A 22,613-nucleotide genomic window follows, 5' to 3' on the forward strand; every position below is an offset into this window, starting at 1 on the left:
GGGGTGGAGGAGAATTAAAAAAAAAAAAATTTTTTTTAAAATATTTCCTTTTGAGGGAAGGTTACAAGAGTAGAGGGCAGTCATGAGGAGACTGGGAAATGATTGTGACTGGGGTACATTATGTGAAATTCCCAAAGCGTAAAAAAAAAAAAAATGTGAAAAAATACAGAAAATCTTTAAAAAGAAAAAAAAATGGGCTCTGCTGAGCGCTCGGTGATTAGGAGCACTGTCTGCTCTTCCAGAGTTCCCGCATTTGATTCCCAGCACCCACAAGATGGCTTTGGACCCACAGTAACTCCAGTCCCAGGGCATCCGATGCCCCCTTCTGGCCTCTTTGGTAACTGCATGCCCATGATGCACGGATGGACATGCATGCAGACAAAACTCCGTAGACAAAAAGTTGAACAAATTGAGAAAAGAAAAGAAAAAAGAAAAGAAAAGAAATGAAATGAAACGAAACGAAACCCTGGAGCATGAGCTGAGCGGACATGACTTCTAAAATGGCAGCTCCGTTATGAATCAGGATAACTGTTATGAGTCAGGAGGAAAGTATTCTAAGTTGCAGCAAACTTGTCAGGCACAGCTGGAGTTTCAGGGACTGAGAAACTGATCCACCCGTCAGAGGCTGGGCCAGAAGTCTGTGAGACTGTAGGAGCAACTGTGATGTAACCATAAAAGGTCTGTCTTGTGCAGAACCGCCTAGAGAAGAAGGTCTCGGGGAACAGCGGCCCCACAGCGGCCCCACAGCTTCTCCCGATAAAGCCTTCCTTTTACCTTTCTTTCTTTCCTCCTTTTCTTTTTCTTTCTTTTTTCCTTTATTGTTTGTTTGTTTGTTTGATGATGGGGCTGGAGAGATGGCTCAGCAGTTAAGAGTGCTGGCTACTCTTTCAGAAAACCGTGTTCAATTCCCAGAACCCACACATGGCAGCTTACAACCATCTGTAATCCAACTCCAAGTGATTGGACCCCCTCACACAGATAAAGATGCAGGCAAAACACCAATGCACACAAAATAAACATAAATGAATCATTAAAAAATAATAATAAAATAAAATAACTTCAAGTCCTCTTTGCTATGATAAAACGTGAGAACACTGGACTGGAGAGATGTCAAGGAGGTTACGAACGCTTATCTCTCCTGCAGAGGACCTGGGTTTGGTTTCCAGCACCCACATGGTGGCTCACAACCATGCGTGTGTGAGTTAGTTCCAGGGAATGTTCTAGTCCTTGTGGACACCAGGTTCACAAATGGTACACACAGACACACAGGCAAGACACCCGCCCGTCCACATAAAATAAAAAGAGACAATTGAAATCTTTATGAGAACGTCTCTGGCGAATATATGACACCGGCAGTTAAATGTCTGAGAACCCAGAGCCTCTGCAAAGCTCTCTGCCAGTGTTTGAGGGAGAGGAGGCTCACTCGCAGGAGGCAATTGTTTACTTCGGGATCCTTCAGTGCTCTGAACAGACCTTCAACCTCCTCTTCCTAGTTCACTTCCATAAAGGATTATAAACCAGAGAGCAGGTTGGTTTAAACAAAGCAATGGGAAGTAAGCAGCCTTCTGTGAACTCTGGCTGCCTGGAGTCTTGTTTTGTCTGTTAGGAAGCTCTGTGCTTCTATCCCAAGGCCTCAAGGTCAAACAGAGGTCGCTCTTTGCCTATTTTTGGGGGGGGGTATAGGTCTTTTTACATTAATTACATTAATTTTTACTCAATTAGCTTCTCCCCAACATACGTGCACGCACGCGTGCACACACACACACACGTGCACACACACACACACACACACAAGAGACAGAGACACAGAGAGAGACAGAGACAGAGACACACACAGAGAGACAGAGAGAGACACACACACATAAACACACACACACACACACACACACACACAGGGGGGAGGGGCATGACTAGAGTGTGGACCTGGTGGGGAGGAGATTGGGTAAGTCTTTAATCTTACTCAACCAAAGCCAACCAAACAAGTTCAAATCTTATTAAATGTCAAGCAAACAGGATGAAAATAAGACTTCCAATTTTGAGATGGAAGATAGAACTGCAACAGGGATGCCTTCGTAGAATAAATCATGCCAACACGATACTAAAGCTGTCAACTTGGTGCTGGGGGGGTGTTGCGGAGGGCTCAGTGCTGGGGGTGGGCGGAGGGCTCAGTGCTGGGGGGGGGGGGGAAGGGCTCAAAGTCCATTAATAACCCAACAGCCAGCTTTACTTTTTCACACGAGGAAAATTCCATTACAACAAACAGCCTGGGGCTTTCAAACGGCTTTTGTCGAACGGTTATAAAGAATATATTGCTTGCAATCATGTTTTTGGATCTTCGAATGAAATCTAGTGTGCTCTCTCTTTTTCTTTTTTAAAGAGAGAATCACCAATGACTGGGGTTGGTTGCCCACAGGGCTGCGTGGAAATGACGGCTTTTACGCACTAAAGATGTGACCTTTTGCATGGGTGCTCAGCTTGGTGGCAAGAGACAGGCTGGGATCAAAACCCCACTCTCCCCTGTCAGAGAGCCACAAACTGCCCGACCTTTCACAGTGGCCTTGGTTTTGCAAGATTGTCCTTTGAAGGCCTATTTATAAAGTGGCTTTCTGGCATTTTCCTTCCTTGAGTCTATCATGACGTGAGACTTACTGTACGCAGCTGACTGGTCAGAGTTCTCTAGAAAACCAGAACCCATAAAAGAAATGCAGTGCAAATAAATATTGCAAAGGAGACTTAATAGATTGGCTGAGAATGTGATACCAGCTAGATTAGCCAACAGTGGCTCCTGTTCACTGGAGAGACCAGGAAGCCTTAGCTGTTGAGTCTGTGAGACTGGGTGCTTCCAGAGTCCCAGTCCTAAAGGCTTGGAAGTCTGTCCTTCAGTTGTTGGAAGGCTGGGGAACCTGGGTTTCCATGGCAGCATGGCGGCAGAGATGTGCCGGCAACATCAACACTACTTGTTTTCCTTTTTATCTAGCCTGGCACTGGAAGGTGCTGCCCGCCCCGCCCCCCAGCATGGCCTCCCTGCAATGACTCCTTCCAGAAAATGCCCTCCCAGATCTGCCAAGGGGTGTTGAGATCCCACATCCAATCAAATTGACAGGAAGATGAAGCAACGGCCTTTGAAATTACAGAGAAATTTTCATTTAGGATGTGGGCTAGTGTTTTCCTCTCCCCTGGTTCCAACAGCACTAGATTCATCCCACGAGGGTCTTCCAGCTCCCTAACCCACCACAGCTCCCATGCTCACGGTGTTTGTAGGAAGGTGTACAGGATGTGAGGTGGCAGTGCGCGCGCGCGCGCGCGCGTGTGTGTGTGTGTGTGTGTGTGTGTGTGTGTGTGTGTGTGTGTGTCTTGCCTGCCTGGGTAGAGTTCTCTGACATATGCTGTCTTAGCTGGGTTCTCTTAAAACCAGAACTTCTGGAAAGGATCGAAGTAGCTTACTTCAAAGGGGATCCCCGAAGCACAGGGTTTGCCGAGGGGAGCACATTAGAACGAATGATAAAAGCTGCATCAGTGGACAGCAGGGGGCGCTGTGGACGCCGCGGGCCCAGTCCCATCAGCCCTGCTCACCCTGAGAGACTCGCAGAATTCACACGGGGGTTCGTGCAGCTGAGGGCAAGGGTGCTGGGTGTTCTTCACAGCTCTGCCTTGGTGGTTAGGATCGCTCCAGACTCACATGGCCCTGAGTCAGAGATGGCGCTGGTGCTTTGGGCCTGAAACCCCTGGTGCTACTTGATGTGGTTCAAGGCTTGAACCCAGGGCCTCACGCATGCTTAGCAAGCACCCTGAGAGCTGAGCTACATCCCAGGCCCCAGCACAGAGGTACAGTTTTTAGCGTACCAGTGAACCAAGATAAAGGAGAATGCCGGGGTGTGACGATACACTCGTGTTCCTGGCTACTTGAAAGGCCGAGATGGGAGGGTCACTTGAGTTTGAATCTAACCTGGGCAACAAGACATCATCTGAAGAAACTAAAAAGGGAATGTCGTTTGTTACTGAGCTATAATAGCCTTCCACCCTCTGTAGCCCTCTTCTTTTTGTGCCTTTCTTTCTTTTTTTTTTTTTTTTTGTTTTTTGTTTTTTTTTTTTTTGTTGTTGTTGTTGTTTTGTTTTTTGTTTTTTTTTTTGTTGTTGTTGTTGTTTTGTTTTTTTGTTTTTTGTTTTTTTGAGACAGGGTTTCTCTGTATAGCCCTGGCTGTCCAGGAACTCACTTTGTAGATCAGGCTGGCCTCCAATTCTGAAATCCGCCTGCCTCTGCCTCCCGAGTGCTGGGATTAAAGGTGTGCGCCACCACACCCGGCTTTCTTTCTTTCTTTTTTTTTTTTTTTTCCATAAGGTGTCTCACTAAGCAACTCTGGCTGTGCTAGAACTCACTATGTAGCCCAGGCTGGCCTAGAACTCACTATGTAGCCCAGGCTGGCCTCAAATTCACAGAGATCTGCCTATCTCTGTCTCCCAAGGGTTGGCATTACAGTGTTTGCCATAGTCTCCCCTTCTCTGCATTCTCACTTATCATGGGTCCAAGTTGATACCTCAGACAAATGCGTGCAGTCTTCAAAATATTAATAGAAAAAATAGAAAGAAAAAACAAACAAACAAACAGCCCACTAATTTTAAGTGGCATGGTGAAATCTCCCTCCATCCTACTCCACACCATCCAGGGCATGAGTCAGTCATGCCTTCCCAGAGCATTAATGCTGTATATGCTGCCTGCTCCTCCACATCTGAGAGAAAGATCACATAACGGTCATTATAGTGTAGCCATGGCTGTCCTGGAACTCACTCTGTAGACCAGGCTGGCCTCGAACTCTGAGATTCGCCTGCCTCTGCCTCCCAAGTGCTGGGATTAAAAGTGTGCTCCATCACTTGGCTTGTGTGAGTTTCTATTATTGTTATGTTTGCTTTTGTTTTCTGAGATGGGGGTCTCACCATGTCCTGGTACTCACTGTGTAGACCAGGCTGGCTTTGAAGTCACAGAGCTCTGTCTGCCTCCCGAGTGCTGGATTAAAGGTGTGAGCATATATATATATATATGCCCCTATGTTAGCCTCTTACTATGCCTAATTTGTAAGTTAAACCACATCACAGGTAAGTATATGAAGGAAAAACGCAGTGCACACAGAGGGAGCTGTGCAGCCAGTGACTGCAGATTCCAGTAGGTTCTTGGGATGTACCGCTTGCCGATAAGGGGGGCTACTATCTGTAGAATGTTCTGGTCTAACCTTCTAAATACTATGGGCAGCATAAATGGGACTCAGTAAGTAAAAACACATATAATTAAGAGGGGTGGATCTGGGAGGAGTTAGGGGCAGGAGAGTCAGGTAAATATGATCAAATTATGTAATATGTATATCCATATATGTGAAACTATTAAAAATAATACAAATATTGTATTAAGAAAGCAACAATTCTCATGAACCAACCAGATCCTTAGATCTTCCAGTTACCATGGAGACGATGATCTGGAGGTGATGACCTCAAGTGTAGACTTATCTATATCAGTGTGTAGCTTCTTTGTGTGAGTTTCCTGTTTGAGTGCGTGCACATGGAGGCCAGAGGTTGACAGCCAGTGTCTTCCTCAATCACCCTTTTGAAAGAATTTTATTTTTTATTATCGTGTGTGTGTGTGTGTGTGTGTGTGTGTATGTATGCATATGAACACATGAGCTCATGTGTACTCTGAAGCCAGCAGAGGGTATCAAGCCCTTGTGAGCCGCCTGTGCTGGGAGCTGACCTCAGGTCTTCCCAAGAACAACCCGTCCTCAAAACTGCTGAGTCAGGCTTCCAGCCCCTACCCCCATCATCTTTGAGACAGGCTCTTCGTGGGCTTAACTCACCAATTCACCTGACCAACTGGCTGGCGAACAATCTGCAGGGATTTTCATGTTTCTCCCTTCCCAGCTCTGGGGTTAGAGGTATATTTTGCCGTCCCTGCCATTTTATGTGGTCAACTGAGCTGTCCCCACGATTCCCATCCCAAGTGTGTGGCTTCTATTGTTCCATAGACACTGCATTGTTACTCTTCTCAAGGCTGAGATCAGATACTAATGTGAAGCAATTTAAGAGAGAAAATGTGCTGGGGTTGGAGAGATGGCTCAGTGGTTAGCAGCACTGACTGTTCTTCAGAGCACTGGGGTTCTCTGAATTTCCAGCACTTCTGCAGTAGCTCACAAGTGTCTATAACGCCAGTTCCAGGGGACCTGATGACCTCACACAGACATACGTTCAGGCAAAACACCAATGCACATAAAATAAAAATAAATAAATCCTTAGCTGGGCAGTGGTGGCTAATGCTTTTAATCCCTGCACTCAGGAGGCAGAGGCAGGTGGATCTCTGTGAGTTTGAAGCCCGTCAGTCAGGTCTACAGAATGAGTTCCAGAACAGCCAAGAGAAATCTTGTCTTGAAGAAAAAAAAAATTTAAAAATGAGAGAGAGAGCCAGGTGTGGTGGCGCATGCTTTTAATCCCAGGCAGAGGCAGGCAGATTTCCGAGTTCGAGGCCAGCCTGGTCTACAGAGTTAGTTCCAGGACAGCCAAGGCTACACAGACACAGAGAAACCCTGCCTCAAAAAACCAAGAGAGAGAGAGAGAGAGAGAGAGAGACAGAGAGAGACAGAGAGACAGAGAGAGACAGAGATAGAGACAGAGAGACAGAGAGAGAGACAGAGAGACACAGAGAGACACAGAGAGAGAGAATGAATGAGTATCATGATTTTCAGCTCAAGGAGATGCACACGGGCATGGTGGGTCACATTGCATCTGCAGACAGGAAGTAGAGAGCAGACAGGAAAGTGAGCCCAGCTATAGAAAACCTCCTCTCAAACCCTCTACTTCCTCCACCTAGTCCCTGACATCAAGAACCATGCCCCACACATTCAGTGATGGCCCTGTGGGGGACATTCTGGCATTCAACCAACAACATGACAGTATGACACACTTGTATAAGAATTGCTGGAGAGATGGCTCAGTGGCTAAGAGCACTGACTTAAGAGGTCCTAAGTTTAATTCCCAGCAACCACAGAGTGGCCCACAGCCATCTGTAATGGGATCTGATGTCCTCTTCTGGTGTGTCTTAAATCAGTGACAGTGTACTCATATACATTAAATAAACAAATAAATCTTTTTAAAAATTGCCAGAGAATGGCACACCTGGTAAAATTTTCCACAGAACAAAGAGACAACTCTGCCTCTATCCTAGGTTAGATTCTAGTTTATGTTCCTGGAAAAAAACCTATGAACATCGCCAATAAACCTTATTGTGGTTATATAGAAAACAGTTATAGAGAAGCTGTGTGTGTGTATGTGTGTGTGTGTATGTGTGTGTGTATGTGTGTATATGTGTGTGAGTGTGTATGTGTGTGTATGTGTGTGTATGTGTGTGTATGTGTGTGTATGTGTGCATATGTGTGTGAGTGTGTATGTGTGTGTATGTGTGTGTGTATGTGTGTGTATGTGTGTGTATGTGTGCATATGTGTGTGAGTGTATATGTGTGTGTATGTGTGTATATGTGTGTATGTGTGTGTATGTGTGTGTGTGTATATGTGTGTGTGTATGTGTGTGTATGTGTGTGTGTGTCTATAGAAGGCAGAGATGACATCAGGAGACTCCATGTTCTGTTCTCCACTTTCTTTGATGTTAACGCTTATCTTTAGCTATGTGTATATGTGTGTGTGTTGCAGGAGTATACATGACTGTGAGTACACAGTTCTCAGACCCCGTGGAGCTGCAGTTGCAGGGGGCGGGCGGGGGGAACCACCTGACTTCAATCCAGGGAACCAAATTTGAGTTCTTGGCAAGAACAATTTGTGCTCTTAGCCACTGAGCCATTTCTCCAGCCATCCCTCCTCCATGCCAAAACAAATAAACAACAAACAAACAACAAAAGCAACCAAAACTCAAAAACAAATATATGAAACCCCCCCCCAAACCTTATTTTTTGAGGCAGGGTTTGTCACTGGACCTGGAGCTCCTGAGTTCAGGTATACTGGCTGGCCAGTGAGCCCCAGGGATCTTCCCGTCTTTGCATCTTGAGCACTGAGTTCAGATGGGGGCAGTGGGCATCGGGTAGCGGGCATGGATGCAGGCAGAGGGCAGTGGGCAGCAGGCAGCAGGAGGTGAGAGTTCACATCTTTAGCCTCAAGCAGGAAGCAGAGGGAGAGCTGGAAGTGGGACAAAGCTTCAACCTTCCTACGTGGTGCTATACTTCCTCCAGCTACCCCACTTCCCTTTTACCTCTCCAAACAACACTGCCTGCGTCTGGGGGCTAGCCCTTCAAATGTCTGAGCCTACGGGGGACAAGTCTCATTCAGACTGTCCCAAGTGGCAAACACTTGACTCACTGGACCAGGTCCCCATTCAGTGTCTGACTAGACTTTGAAGAAGGTGGTTTGGAACCTGTTAAGTAGGACTGTCCCGTTTGTTGAAGGAAGTGGAGCACTTCTGTCCATCCCTCTAATGCAAAGAAAGGCAAGCATCCTGACGATCCAGAGTTTCCCTCCAGGAGCTGGAGAGATGGCCCGGGCGCTCTTGCAGAGGACTGTCTGGTTCCTATAGCCACACCTGACAGCTCACAGCCTTCCAAACTCCACCTCCAGGTGACCCAGTGCTTCTGGTCTCCATGGGCACCACAGTCATGTCCACATCTCCTCTCCCCAAACACATGCTCACACACACACAAATTTATAAGTTAATAATAATAGTAATAATAATAATAATAGTAATAATTTCTTCAAAATGTCTAAAAGACATCCTGACAGAGAGGTATTATTTTCATTACCAAAGAGTCTTTTTTTTTTCCCAAGACAGAGTCTCTCTGTGTAGTCCTGGCTGTCCTGGAACTCACTCTATAGATCAAGCTGGCTTTGAACTCCTAGAGATGTGTTTGCCTCTGCCTCCTGAGTGCTGGGATTACAGGCGTGCATCACCTTACCTTGTCTCAGCATTGCTTTTTGTAGTAAAAGAACCAAATCAACTGGAACTGCTTAGATGCCACTAACAGAAGACAGGTTGATCTAATATCGTATGGTAGGATTACACAACCATTACAGTGACAAGATATGACTTTGTGACTGGACATAGGTAAATCTTTAAAACAACATAGAAAATCTAACTACAGGGTATGTGGAATGTGTTACCATTCGAATGGTTTTAAAACCCTCAAAGTAATGTCATATGTTGTTTGTGAATAAATGAATATGGAATAAAAATCACAAAATGCGCAAAGAAAAGATTTGCCAGAAACCTGAACTGCTCTCTGTAACATTTTTATTCGCCAAGGAAAGCGTCTGGGTGCTGGGGTGGAGCTCAGCTGGTGTGGAACTCTTGCCTCATGTGCACACGGCCCTGGTTCCAGCCCTTGATAACTTGGGCACGGTGGCACACGGTCTGTAATCTCAGCAGCCAGGAGAATTAGAAGGTCAAAGCAATCCTCTGCCACACAGTAAGTTCAAGGTTAGTCTGGCCTACATGAGACCCTGTCTCAAATAAACAAAAAATGTAACTTGCAAAGCACCAAGTGCTGAGGTCAAACTGAATAAACATGAGGTGCCCACCCATTGCTTGGTTAATCTGAAATGTGGGGGAAGAACCGCATCATGGGGTGGGCGACAGCCTGGTGAGCCAGGTTGGGCTCCACCCATTTCTCATTCAGCAGTTGTAGGGGACGGTCTGAGGATCTGCATCTCTAACAACCACCCAGGTGAGGCTGCTGCTGTTTGGGGACCATGCTTCATTTCAGGTAGTAAAAGCCATTGAGGAAGGACAGCTTTTTTTAAAATCTTAAAATGTGTTTGTTTATATTTTATGTGTATGAGTATTTGTCTGCATGTCGTATCCACGGAGACCAGAGAGGGTCCCCTAGAACTAGAGCTGGATGCTGGGAGCCCAACCTGCGTCCTCTGTAAGAGCAGCCAGGGACCTTACTTTGAGAATGTTCATAGTTCTTAAAAAAGTTTTTTATTACACATTACTTATTTTGACCATGAGTTTGTGGGGCAAGGGAGGGTGCACACACGTCATTCTCTGCCTCTACAAAGGTCAGAGAAAAACTTTCAGGAGTCGATTCTTTCCTTCCACCATGTTCGTGCCAGGGACTGAACTGAGTGAGGTCTTGGTAGCATCCAGCCATCTCGCTGGCCTAACAGCAAATCAGTCTATTAAAAATCAAGCTTCATTTAATCCCAGCACTCGGGAGGCGGAGGCAGGCAAATTTCTGAGTTCGAGGCCAGCCTGGTCTACAGAGTGAGTTCCAGGACAGCCAGGACTACACAGAGAGACCCTGTCTCCAAGAAAACAAAAACAAAACAAAAAACAAGACAAAACAAAACAAAATAAAAGTCAAGCTTCCTTAAGGCAAATATACTTCTCATTTGGCATTTTCATACACAAAATGTCGACAATAGTCATTCTTAGATTGCAGACCACTAGGTAATTAAAAATTCATCATTTTGCTTTTATGCATCAGGGAATGTTTCCATAATAAACATTTCCAGTATGAGCTAGTGCTAGTGAGATATGAAGAGAGTGCTATCTTTGATTTTGGACCAACGGTTTGGGGGTTGTTTTGCCTGTTTTGGCTGTTGGGATAAGTGGCACAACCAAAAACACCTCGGGGAGGCAAGGGCTTGTTTGGCTTACACATCCTGATCTAAAGGCCCATCTAAAGGAGGCAAGTTCTCAACGCAAGGTCCCTCTTCCCAGTCTGTCAGGTTGGCGACTGAAGCTTGCTGTGCCGGGGATGGAGCCCAGTTGGTAGAGGGCTTGTTAAGGATGTGTGAAGCCCTGGTTCCACCCCCAGCACTGCATATTCTGGGGATTACAGCACAGCCTGCCATCCCAGCACCCAGGAAGCAGAAGCAGGAAGATCAGAAGTTCAAGATTATATAGCAAGTAGGAGGCTAGCCGGACCTACGCAAGCCTCTCTCCCGAGGAGGGGCTGAGATTACAACAGTGATGTCAATCCATTTTTGCCTCTGAAAATGCTTACGATGCATCTGAGAGGGACCGCACACATTTGAGAAAATGTTTAGTAAGAGGAGGAATTCTTTGAGAGCAAATATACAATCAGCAAGCGCTGCAGAGGGAAAGGGTGACGGTTCTGGGTGGCCTTGGAAAGCCCTCATTGGCTCACCCTCAGGTGGATGACAAACCAGCTTGGGATCTTGTGAGCCTGGGCAAAGGTGTGTGTGTGTGTGTGTGCGCGCGCGCACGCGTGCAGAAACTATAAACTCCAACCATGCACAGACTGTGCACAGCAGGTGTTCTGAGAGCTCTGTTGACAAAGGCATGTGAAGGATGAACGGAACAGTTGACAGTACTCATACAGAAACCTCGCTTGGGCCCACCGTGTGCGTATTCAGCACAATCAGGGTTCACACCTCTCATAGACGGTGGCCGGAAGACTGAAACAGAAACCAAAGGCTTCGGGCAAGTCAAGGATGGTGGGGTCATAGGTCATTCTCCGTGTGGCATGAGTTTGGCACTGCATCGGCAACTGGAGAGTGTACTGAAGACTAGTCAAGGCAGATCATTCTGCACGGGACACACCCATCCGCCGTGTTCTCTGTTCTTACTCCTCGGATTTCAGGGTTCGCAGCGGAATAGCAGTCTTCTAGCTCCTCCGTCCAAAACCACGCTTTCCTTGAAGAGTAATTCTTTTACATTAGGGCTGTTAGTATTTTTCTCTGTTTGTTTTCCTTTTTTTTTTAGACCTGGAAACTTCCATTTTGTGGGCAAGATAGTACAGGAGGATTTGACTTTCTTTGTTAAATGACTAAACCAACACAAATATATGAGGGGCCAGCAAAATGGCATTCAGGCGCTTGCTGCTAAGCCTACATGCAGAGTTCAAATCCCAGGACCCACGTGGTAGAAGGAAAGGACTGACACCCACTGCTGCCCTCTGACCTTTGCACATGTGCCATGGCATGCATAGATGCACACCCATACACCAAGTCAATAAGGGAGTAAATAAATATGTGTAGTGAGGGGCTGCACAGATGGCTCCACACTTAAGAGCACTGTCTGTTCTTTCAGAGGTCCTGAGTTCAGTTCCCAGCAACCACATGATGGCTCTCATCCATCCAGACTGGGATCTGATGCCCTCTTCTGGCATGCAGGCGTACACGCTGATAGAGCGCTCATATACATAAAATAAATAAACAAATCTTTTTTTAAAAATACACGTAATAAAATTAAATAAAAATACAAGAAAAAATGGAGCAGCAGTAGGGGAGATGTCCAGAGGACTGAACAAGAGGCAGTCAAGGGCAGGTGGGAAACTCAGGAAATCCATCGTCCTTTAGGGATGATAATGGGTGTATTCATTAGCTCATCCACACCGATGCTCTCACAGGCATGCCCTTATCTCAAATCTCATCATACTGCACCCATCAAATGCTAACAGTCAGATGACGGTTAACCTTAGTAACATTGGTTACGAAGTAATGAGGAGATGGCAGGGTGACCAGTCTGCAATCCCAGACTTGGGATGTAGAGACAGATGGATCAGAAATTCAAGGCCAGTCTTAACTATATAACAAGTTCTAGGTTTTGTTGGGCTAAGAGACTCTATTTCGGAAACAGAAACAAAAACAAGGGCCTAGAGAGATGACTCAGTGGTTAAGAGTGCTGGCTGTACTTGTAGAAAAGCCAAATGTGCAGGGCACAACTGCTTGTTACTCCAGCTCCAGAGGATCTGATGTCTTTGTCCTCCAAGAACATCTGCACTCAGATGCATACACATGTGCAAACACATATGCACATGTGTACACACACACATATATGCATATACACAGGCACACACACAAATACACATGCTCCCTCATGTGTTCACACACACACACACATATGCACATACATGGACATACACATGCACATATATACACAAACATGTACACATACACACAGAGACATGCAGAAATAATAAAAATAAATCTTAAAAATATATGGAGGAAAAGGAAAGTACAGGGGGCTTTCCTGTGACATGTATATTCGGGACATGTATATTCTTGGCAGATTGAAAATTCCTGCTTAAGCAGAGGTGAGCATACAGTAAAAAATTTTAAAATTCCCTCCATTGAGCAGACCTGTCATTGCCATTAGACACATGATGGAATATTGAGGAGTGAATTCTAAACTTTCATTAGAGGGTCCCTTTCAGGGGCCAGAGAAATGGCTCAGTGGTTAAGAGCGCTTTTGCAGAGACCTGGATTCAGTTCCCAGGACCCTCACTGGATTTAACCACCTGCTGTAAGTCCAGTTTCAGGAAACCCAAGGGCCCTCTTCTGCTGCTCCTGAGGGCACTGGCACACGCACAGTGTGCACACACAAACAATCAGACACTTACACACAGTGTGAGCACACAAACAACCAGGCACTTGCACACAGTGTGTACACACAATCAGGACACACAGTGTGCACACACAAACAATCAGGCACTTACACACAGTGTGCTCACACAAACAATCAGGCACTTACAATGCACACACACAAGCAACCAGGCACTTACACACAGTGTGCACACACAATCAGGCACTTACACAGACACATGAAGTAAACATGAAACAACCTCCAAAAAAGGGGTCCTTTCCAATCTCTTGGCCCTCACTGGCAATTTCTAATTATGATTTTTCCCTCTTCCCCCTCCTCCTTTTCTTTTTACTTCTTCTGTTTTAGCTCAGGCTGGCCTTACACTCCCCATGTAGCCAAGGATGCTTTCAGTCTTCTGAACTTCTGATCTGTCTGCCTCCATCTCCATCTCCCAAGAGCTTGGATTACAGCCACCATGCCTGATTCAGGTGATGCTGGGATTGACCCTAGGGCCCAGTGCATGCTAGGCACTTTACCAACTCAGCTCACCCCAGCCTCCCTCCTCCTTATTTTTATACAGTTCTCTTCCCCTTCCTCTGTCTTTTCCCAGATCTTTAGTAAAAGATGCCCAGGGGCTGGAGAGATCAAATATGGTGGCACATTTATATTCTGAACACTCAGGAGGCTGAGCCAGGAGAATTGAAAGTTCAAGGCTAGCTTTGGTTAGAAAGTGAGTTGGAGGCTAGCCCAGGTTACACAAAAAAACAAGAGATGGGGATAGCAAACACAAACACACACACACACACACACACACACAATTTTTAAAAAGATTGTATAAAGTCAGATTTCCCAAAATCTGCTCCTAAATTGGTGGGTAGTTTAAATGAGACATGTCTCCCAAATAGACATTTCGATAGTTGGTGGAGCTGTTGGGGAGGTTTGGGTGGTACAACTCTGCTGGACAAATCCCAACACTGGGGTTGGGGTTTGGTATGGAAAAGCCCCCAGCACTCTCAGTTTGCTCGCTTTGCTTTGTGCTGTGGCCGATGCGAGCTCAGCTTGCTCTCATACTTTCTTGCCACGAGGGATCCGTGCTTCTGGAACCATGAGCCAAAACCAAGGGCTTTGTTTCTGTATTTTGTTTTTTGTTTGTGTATATAAAATTGTCTTGCTCATGATTGTTTTATCACAGCAACGGAAAATTAACTAATGTAGGCAGTCAAAAAGAGTCCTAATGTGTGGGTGGGTTCCTTACGTTGCCTTGCTCCCTTCAGCTGGGATTAGGGTCAGAAATCAGCAGGGTCGAGAGCTTTGCCTCACATGTTTTGTGACTTGGGGATTAAACAAGGACTTTTGAGATGACCATAGAGTAAGAGTGTATGACATTTAGTCAAATTTCATTCTATTTGAGTAAAATACCGCTGTTCCCATCTGCTTGTCCATATCCTGCTAAACTCTTTGCCTCCTCAGAGCTGCCCAGCCCAGGGTAAACTGTTTCTTCCTGGGATGGCTATTCTCGGTTGTCAACATGACTACATCTGGAATTAACCAAAACTCAAATGGCTGGCTATACCTGTGAGGGATTCTTCTTTTCTCTTCTTTTCTTCTCTTTTTCCTATTTATTGATTTATTTGTTTATATTTATTTATTTATTCATTCATTTGCTTTACATCTCAATTGCAGCCTCCCTTCCTCCTCTCCTCCCAGTCCCGCCCTCCCACCCCCTTCCCCAACCCCCCTTTCACATCTCCTCAGAGAAGGTGAACCCCACCTGTACCAACCCACCCTGGCACATCAAGTTGCACCAGGACTAGACACATCCTCTCCCACTGAGGCCAGAAAAGGCAGCCCAGCTAGGGGAAAGGGATCCAAAGTCAGGTACAGAGTCCCACCCCATGGGACACAGCTAACTCTTGACACTATTAATGAAACTCTGCTATGCTTCCAGAAAGGAGCCTAGCATAGCTGCTGAGGCTGCTGAGAGGCTTCACCCAGCAGCTGATGGGAAAAGATGCATGACGCACAGCCAAACATTGGCTGGAGTTCAGGGAGTCTGGTGGAAGAGTCAGGGGAACGATTGAGGGAGCTGGAGGGGTCAAGGACACCACAAGACCTACAGAGCCAACTAACCTGTTGGCTCACAGAGACTGAGCTTGCAACCGCAGAGCATGCAAGAACTGGACCTAGGCCCCTACACATATGTAGCAGATGTGCAGTTTGGTCTTCATATGGGTCCATTAACAACTGTCTCTGACTCCGGACTTTTTTTTTTTTTTTTTTGACATGGGAAAACCTACTTTTAAAAAAAAATCTCGGGCTGGTGAGATGGCTCAGTGGGTTAGAGCACCCGACTGCTCTTCCGATGGTCCAGAGTTCAAGTCCCAGCAACCACATGGTGGCTCACAACCGTCCGTAACAAGATCTGACTCCCTCTTCTGGAGTGTCTGAAGACAGCTACAGTGTACTTACATATAATAAATAAATAAATCTTTAAAAAAAAAAATCTCTCCCCCCCCCTTTTTAAAATTAGGTACTTTCTTCATTCACATCTCCAGTGCTATCCCAAAAGTCCCCCCTCCCACACACTCCCCCACCCACCCACTCCCACTTCCCAGCCCTGGCGTTCCCCTGCACTGAGGCATATAAAGTCTGCACGACCAGTGGGCCTCTCTTTCCACTGACATATGCAGCTAGAGACACGAGCTCCGGGTGGCACTGGTTAGTTCATATTGTTGTTCCACCCATAGGGTTGCAGTTCCCCTCAGCTCCTTGGGTACTTTCTCTAGCTCCTCCATTGGGGGCCCTGTGATCCATCCAACTGACTATGAGCATCCATTTCTGTGTTTGCCAGGCCCCAGCATAGTCTCACAAGAGACAGCTATATCAGGGTCCTTTCAGCAAAATTCTGCTAGTGTCTGCAATGGTGTCAGTGTTTGAAGGCTGATTACGGGATGGATCCCCAGATATGGCAGTCTCTAGACGGTCCACCCCTTCGTCTCAGCTCCAAACTTTGTCTCTGCAACTCCCTCCATGGGCGTTCCACTCCCAATTCTAAGAAGGGGCAAAGCGTCCACACCCTGGTCTTCATTCCTCCTGAGTCTCATGTGCTTCGAAAATTCTATCCTATATCTTGGGTATTCTAAGTTTCTGGGCTAATATCCACTTATCAGTGAGTATATATCATGTGAGTTCTTTTGTGATTGGGTTACCTCAGTCAGGATGATGCCCTCCAGGTCCATCCATTTGCCTAGAAATTTCATAAATTCATTCTTTTTAATAGCTGAGTAGTACTCCATTGTGTAAATGTACCACATTTTCTGTATCCATTCCTCTGTTGAGGGGCATCTGGGTTCTTTCCAGCTTCTGGCTATTATAAATGAGGCTGATATGAACATAGTGGAGCATGTGTCCTTCTTACTGGTTGGAACATCTTTTGAATATATGCCCAGGAGAGGTATTGCTGGATCCTCCGGTAGTACTATGTCCAATTTTCTGAGGAACCGCCAGACTGGCTTCCAGAGTGGTTGTACAAGCTTGCAATCCCACCAACAATGGAGAAGTGTTCCTCTTTCTCCACATCCTCGCCAGCATCTGCTGTCACCTGAGTTTTTTATCTTAGCCATTCTGACTGGTGTGAGGTGGAATCTCAGGGTTGGAAAACATACTTTTAATCTGGATTTTTTGAGGCAGAAAGACCCACCTTTAATTTGGGCCACACCTTCTGCTGCAAGCCTATATAAAAACATGGAAGAAGGAAGCTTTTGTTCTTTGCCTGCATTTCTGCTCTCAATCTTTCTGGCAAGTCCATTCCTTCACTGGCATTAGAGCCTACCTCTTTGGGAGTCTGGTATATCCTGAAGAGATGTCCATCCTCGTGGACTGAACAACTACTGGATTCTTGGACCTTCATTCATAAGCAACCGTTGTTAGACAAGCTTGACCAGATTGTAAGCCATTTTAATTAATGTAATAAATATCTACATTTATTCTATACGTTCTGATCCTCTGGGGAACCCTAACACACTCCCTACCATTCATAGCTTTTAAACTACAACCTGACCTTGAAACTAGAAGGAGGTCAGAGTTCAATACCTGTAGTCATGTGACATAGAGGGGGTGGCAGCCTTTCTGAGGCTGGAATTTCCCAACAGCAACTCATCTGCTACAGTGACCGTGTGTTAACTGCATAGTGTTTTCTGATGTCAAGAACCACATCTGCTGAAGTTGTATCCAGTGTCCTCCTCTGACATCTAAGGGCTCCTGTACACACATTGTACACATCTATGCACTCAGGCACACATACAAAAGGTAAAATAAAATAAAATAATAAATATGACAATATGTGGGGGTGTCGTATGTAATCTATAAAAAGCTGCACAAAATAGAAACTAACGCCAGAGGTGAGACTTTCAATCATGTAATGACTGGTGAGCACTGACTTTGACTGAGCCAAAGAAAACATTGAGTCCTGCAGGCTCTTTTCTGGGCTGTTCACTAGCTACACTAGAGGAGAAAGGTTTGGGGTTCCCAAAAGGAGATATAATACAAGGCTAGTGTGTGAAGCCTTTATGCTGTAGCTATCAAAAACATTTTACTAAGTTGGAAAGTATTATGACTCTACTTTGCATACCAAGCATCTTAGTTAGGGTTTTCATTGCTGTCAAGAGACACCATGACCAAGGCAACTCCTATAAAGGACAACATTTAATTGGGGCTGGCTTACAGGTTCAGGGGTTCAGCCCATTATCTTCAAGGTGGGAGCATGGCAGCATCCAGGCAGGCATGGTGCAAGAGGAGCTGAGAGTTCTACATTTTGTTCCGAAGGCAAACGGGAGAAGACTGACTCCCACGTGGTTAGGAGGAAGGTCTTGAAACCCACCCCTGCAGTGGCACACTTCTTCCAATGAGGCCACACCTCCTAAGAGTGCCATAACCCTGGGCCAAGAGTATTCAAACCACCACACCAAGACAACATCTTTTTGTTTTAAAAAAGAGCAGACCAACAGGTAGGCACAAATTTTTTTCAACTCACTTTAATAAGGGTTCAACCTCTCCTCTAGTCCACCACCCACAGTGGAAGAGAAAAGTTATTAGGCCACCTGGCAAGTAGACCTGTTTAGAAATAGTTCTTTGGGAGCCAGTCCAATCTCATTGACAGGATATTTGCAGTTCAGTCCAATAGCAAACACCAAATACACATTAGCAGTTGCAGTCCAGTCCTGTCAGTAGGCAGACACCACAAACAAACCAACAGCTGTAGCCCAGTTCACTTGGTAGTCACTACACACAAATCAGCAAGGGCAGTTCAATGTATAAGAAATTTAAAGGCTCTCCAACTGACCCAAGGCTGCAGAAGCAGTAAGAAGCCCCAGGAAGCTCACAAGAAGTTCTTTGGCTAGTTTCTCTCTATGGTGTTGCCATAAGCAGAGCTCAGCAATGCAATGTAAGGCAAACCAATACATGTGTGTCATTAATAAAGAACAGCAAGGCAGAGCAAACCAAACCAATGCTCGAGCTGCCACTGTTCGTGGGTCATATTTATACTCCTTCTGAACATCATACGTCCTCTCACATGTTTGCTATAGCAAAACATCCTTTAACCTGTGTCTACTTCAGAAAAACATTCTTTCACATGCCCACTTCAACAAAACATCCTTTCACCTGTGTGCCCAGCAAAATATCATTTGACATAACTTACTTTACAAAGAAACCAGAAGTTTCCACCTCACCAATACCTCTTAATTCATTAGCCATAAGATAACAGAATTCAATAAAAACTTGTAGGCACATATACTGTGTGTGGTTTTGCAAACAGTGTTCCCAACACATACAAAAACCTTTCATGTTCTATTAGTTTGTAACATTAATATAAACCTGAAAATTCTGTGAAGGAATCTAATCTTAAGTCATTTTATTTACTTATATTTTTTAGATTTTTATTTATTGTTTTTTTTAAAGACTTATTTATTGTATGCATATGAGTACACTGTAGCTGTCTTCAGATACACCAGAAGAGGACATCAGATCCCATTACAGATGGTTGTGAGCCACCATGTGGTTGCTGGGAATTGTACTCAGGACCTCTGAAAGAGAAGTCAGTGCTTTTAACTGCTGAGCCATCTCTCCAGCCCCTTTACTTATTGTTTTATAAGCATATGCCTGTGTATATGTAAGTTTATATGCATTCTGCATGTGCAGGAGCCTATGGAGACCAGAAGAGGGTGTTGAATTCCCTGCAACTGAAGTAACAGGTAGTTGTGGGCTACTGTGTGGGTGCTAGGAACTGAACTCAGGTCTTCTACCAGAGTAACCAGTGCTCTTAACCCCTGAACCATCTCTCTAGCCCCTTCAAGGCACTTTACACATTTTTTCATTTTATTGTGTAGGTGTGTGTGTGTGGGGAGTGGCTAACCAGTGTCACAGTACATCTGTGGATCTCTTCTTCCACATTGCCTTTCTTGTTTACGATGTTGTGTGTTCTGCTTGTTTCTCCTGTCTGGGTTCTCCCGTGCCACGTATTCTGCTGTGCTGAAACATCTGCTGGCTTTCTCTGTCTCTGCTTCTCAGCGCCCTGGAGAGTCTTTAGCCTTCACAATGTTCAGAATGGAACCCCAGATCATTCAACTGGCAAAGAACCTGGAAAAAATCTTTCCTGACAAGTCAAAAGACACCAACCTCAAGAAAACCCGGATGCGATTGTGAAACACCCTCAGTTACTGACACCGCAGGCAGGCAGATGGATGCTCTTGAAATAAACAGAAAGATAAATCTCATCAAAGAAATAAGAAAATGTAAAAAATATTAACAAGATTTTTAGAAGAAAAATAAACTATGGGGGCTGCAGAGTTAACTCAGCAGACATATGCATATAGCTATGACATAGTCAACAAAACAAAGACCTTTGGAAATAATCGTTCTTTCTATTAAAGGACTAGAACAGGGATGGTAGCACATGTTTATATTCTGAGTACTTAGAAGGCTGAAGCAGGAGGATTGAGAGTTCCAGGTCTCTCTCTCTCTCTCTCTCTCTCTCTCTCTCTCTCTCTCTCTCTCTCTCTCTCACACACACACACACACACACACACACACACCTCCCAAATTTATATATAGAGTTAATGAAATTTCAATGACAATTCTGATAGAATTTTTCCCAATTAAAAAAAATTACCATTATTTGTGTGTGTGTGTGTGTGTGCGCACACATGTATGTGGTATGTGTAGTGTGTGTGTGTGTGCGTGTGTGTGGTATGCCCATGTGTACGTGTGTGCTGTGTAGAGGTCAGCAGACAACTTTTGAGAGTTCTCTCCTTTTGCTCTGTCTGAGTCAGTGGCTCTTTTCTTGCTTGTGCTGCTGTGCTGTGCTGTGCTGTGCACTCAAGGCAAGCTGGCCCATGAGCTCTGGGGCAGTTCTCCTCTGGCTTTTGTGTTGCTGTAGGAGAGCTGGAAAACATATCTACTCCACGCCGTTCTTCACACGGATTCCAAGGACCCAGCTCTGGTCTTGGCACTGTGTGGGCTTCATGCTACGTGCTCTTACTGCTGAGCCATTCTGCCAGCTCCTTACCAGGATCCATGGAGACCTGGGTGAACGTCTTTAAAGCTCACAGAGAAAGACAAAGAGAGCTTAGAAAATTGGGGGTGGGAGGCGGGGAGAAGAACAGGTCTATCTATTCAATATCCTAAATTTAGTTTAATTTTTTTTTTGTTTTTGTTTGTTTGTTTGATTGTTTTGTACAATATGACTTAAACTGAGAAGCCTTTCATAGCCTGGAACACATTTTCTCTCTGGCTAAACCCTTGCCTGACACAGAGATAGCCATCTCTCAGTGTTACTAAACAAATACCAGTTGGGCCTCTGGTCTTGGGTAAGCCAGATCTCTCAACACCATCCTTAACAGTCTTGGGGTTGAAGTGATTATGGGTAAATTATACTTGTTACATATACTAACTCTAAACTGGGTGTTCTGCACACCCCATGTTATGGTTCTTACTGTGTTGCTTAGGACAGACTCAAAGATGGGAAAGAAACAAGAGTGAGGAGTCCTCCTCCCCCTCCCCCTGTCCTCCCCTCCCCTCCCCTCCCCCTGTCCTCTCCTCCCCTCTCCCTGTCCTCCCCCTGTCCTCCCCCTCCCCTCCCCTCTCCTCCCCTCCCCCTGTCCTCTCCTCCCCTCTCCTCCCCTCCCCTCCCCCTGTCCTCTCCTCCCCTCCCCCTCCCCTCCACCTGTTCTCTCCTCCCCTCCCCCTCCCATGGCATCATTGCTGTCTTTGCTGACCTTCCTCTGCATCTGTGCAGCAGCAGCTTGAGATTGCCCTCCCCCTCCTCACCTCCCCTCCCCCCTCCTCTCTCCCCCTCCCCCACTCCGGCCCTCACCATCGAATCACTGCTGTCTTTGCTGACCTTCCTCTGCATCTGTGCAGAGGCAGCTTGGAACCCACATGTGGCTCTTCTAACTACCTGCTAGTGTCCTGCTGCCGCTCTGGGGATTTCTGCCACAGCAGTGGGTATAGCAGAAACAGACAGAGACATTCTTTTCAGTTAAGAAATTATTTTTAGTTGGATGGTGATGGTATATGCTTTTAACCCCAGCCCTTGGAGATGAAACTTTTGAGTTTGAAGTCAATCTGGTCTACAGAGTTAGTTCCAGGCTACACAAAGAAACACTGTCTTGAAAAACCCCTCCCCCCCCGAAACCAAATTATTTTTAATTATGTGTGCATGTGTATGTGGCTGTAGGAGCCCAAGGAGGTCAGAAGAGGGTATGAGATCTGTGAGACCTGGAATTTGCAAGAGGTTGTAAGCTGCCCAATGTAGGTGCTGGGAATTGAACTCTGGCCTTGTGCAAGCACAGCAAGTACTCTAACCACTGACCCATCCCTCCACCTGCTAGGTTGGTATTTCAAGACATGTTCTCCTCCTATTTTTCCAGCACTTGAGAGGCTCCACCTTTAGCACACACACAGCATGAGGTCAGAGGTCACCTTGTAAGTACAAGGGGGAATCTGTGTGTGATCCCCAAACCCCACTGTAGTGCCCCAAAAGTGGAGGCATGCTTGGAACCCCAGAGCTGAGGAGGCTGAGGCAGTTGTACAGTACCACTGAGCCGTACTCTAGATCAGTGGAAGACTGTCTCAAAACCCAAGAGGGATGGTGCCTGAAGCCAGCCACTTTGAGGCTATTTTCTGCCCTCCACGTGGATCTGTGCATGTATGCACCACTCATACATACATACATACCTGCACACACAAACACGCACAAGCATGGAGACAACCAAAGAAAAGCATTATGTGACCCGGGCGGTGG

The sequence above is a fragment of the Mus musculus genome, chromosome 17, assembly GCF_000001635.26.
Source record: "Mus musculus strain C57BL/6J chromosome 17, GRCm38.p6 C57BL/6J".
Taxonomy (NCBI): domain Eukaryota; kingdom Metazoa; phylum Chordata; class Mammalia; order Rodentia; family Muridae; genus Mus; species Mus musculus.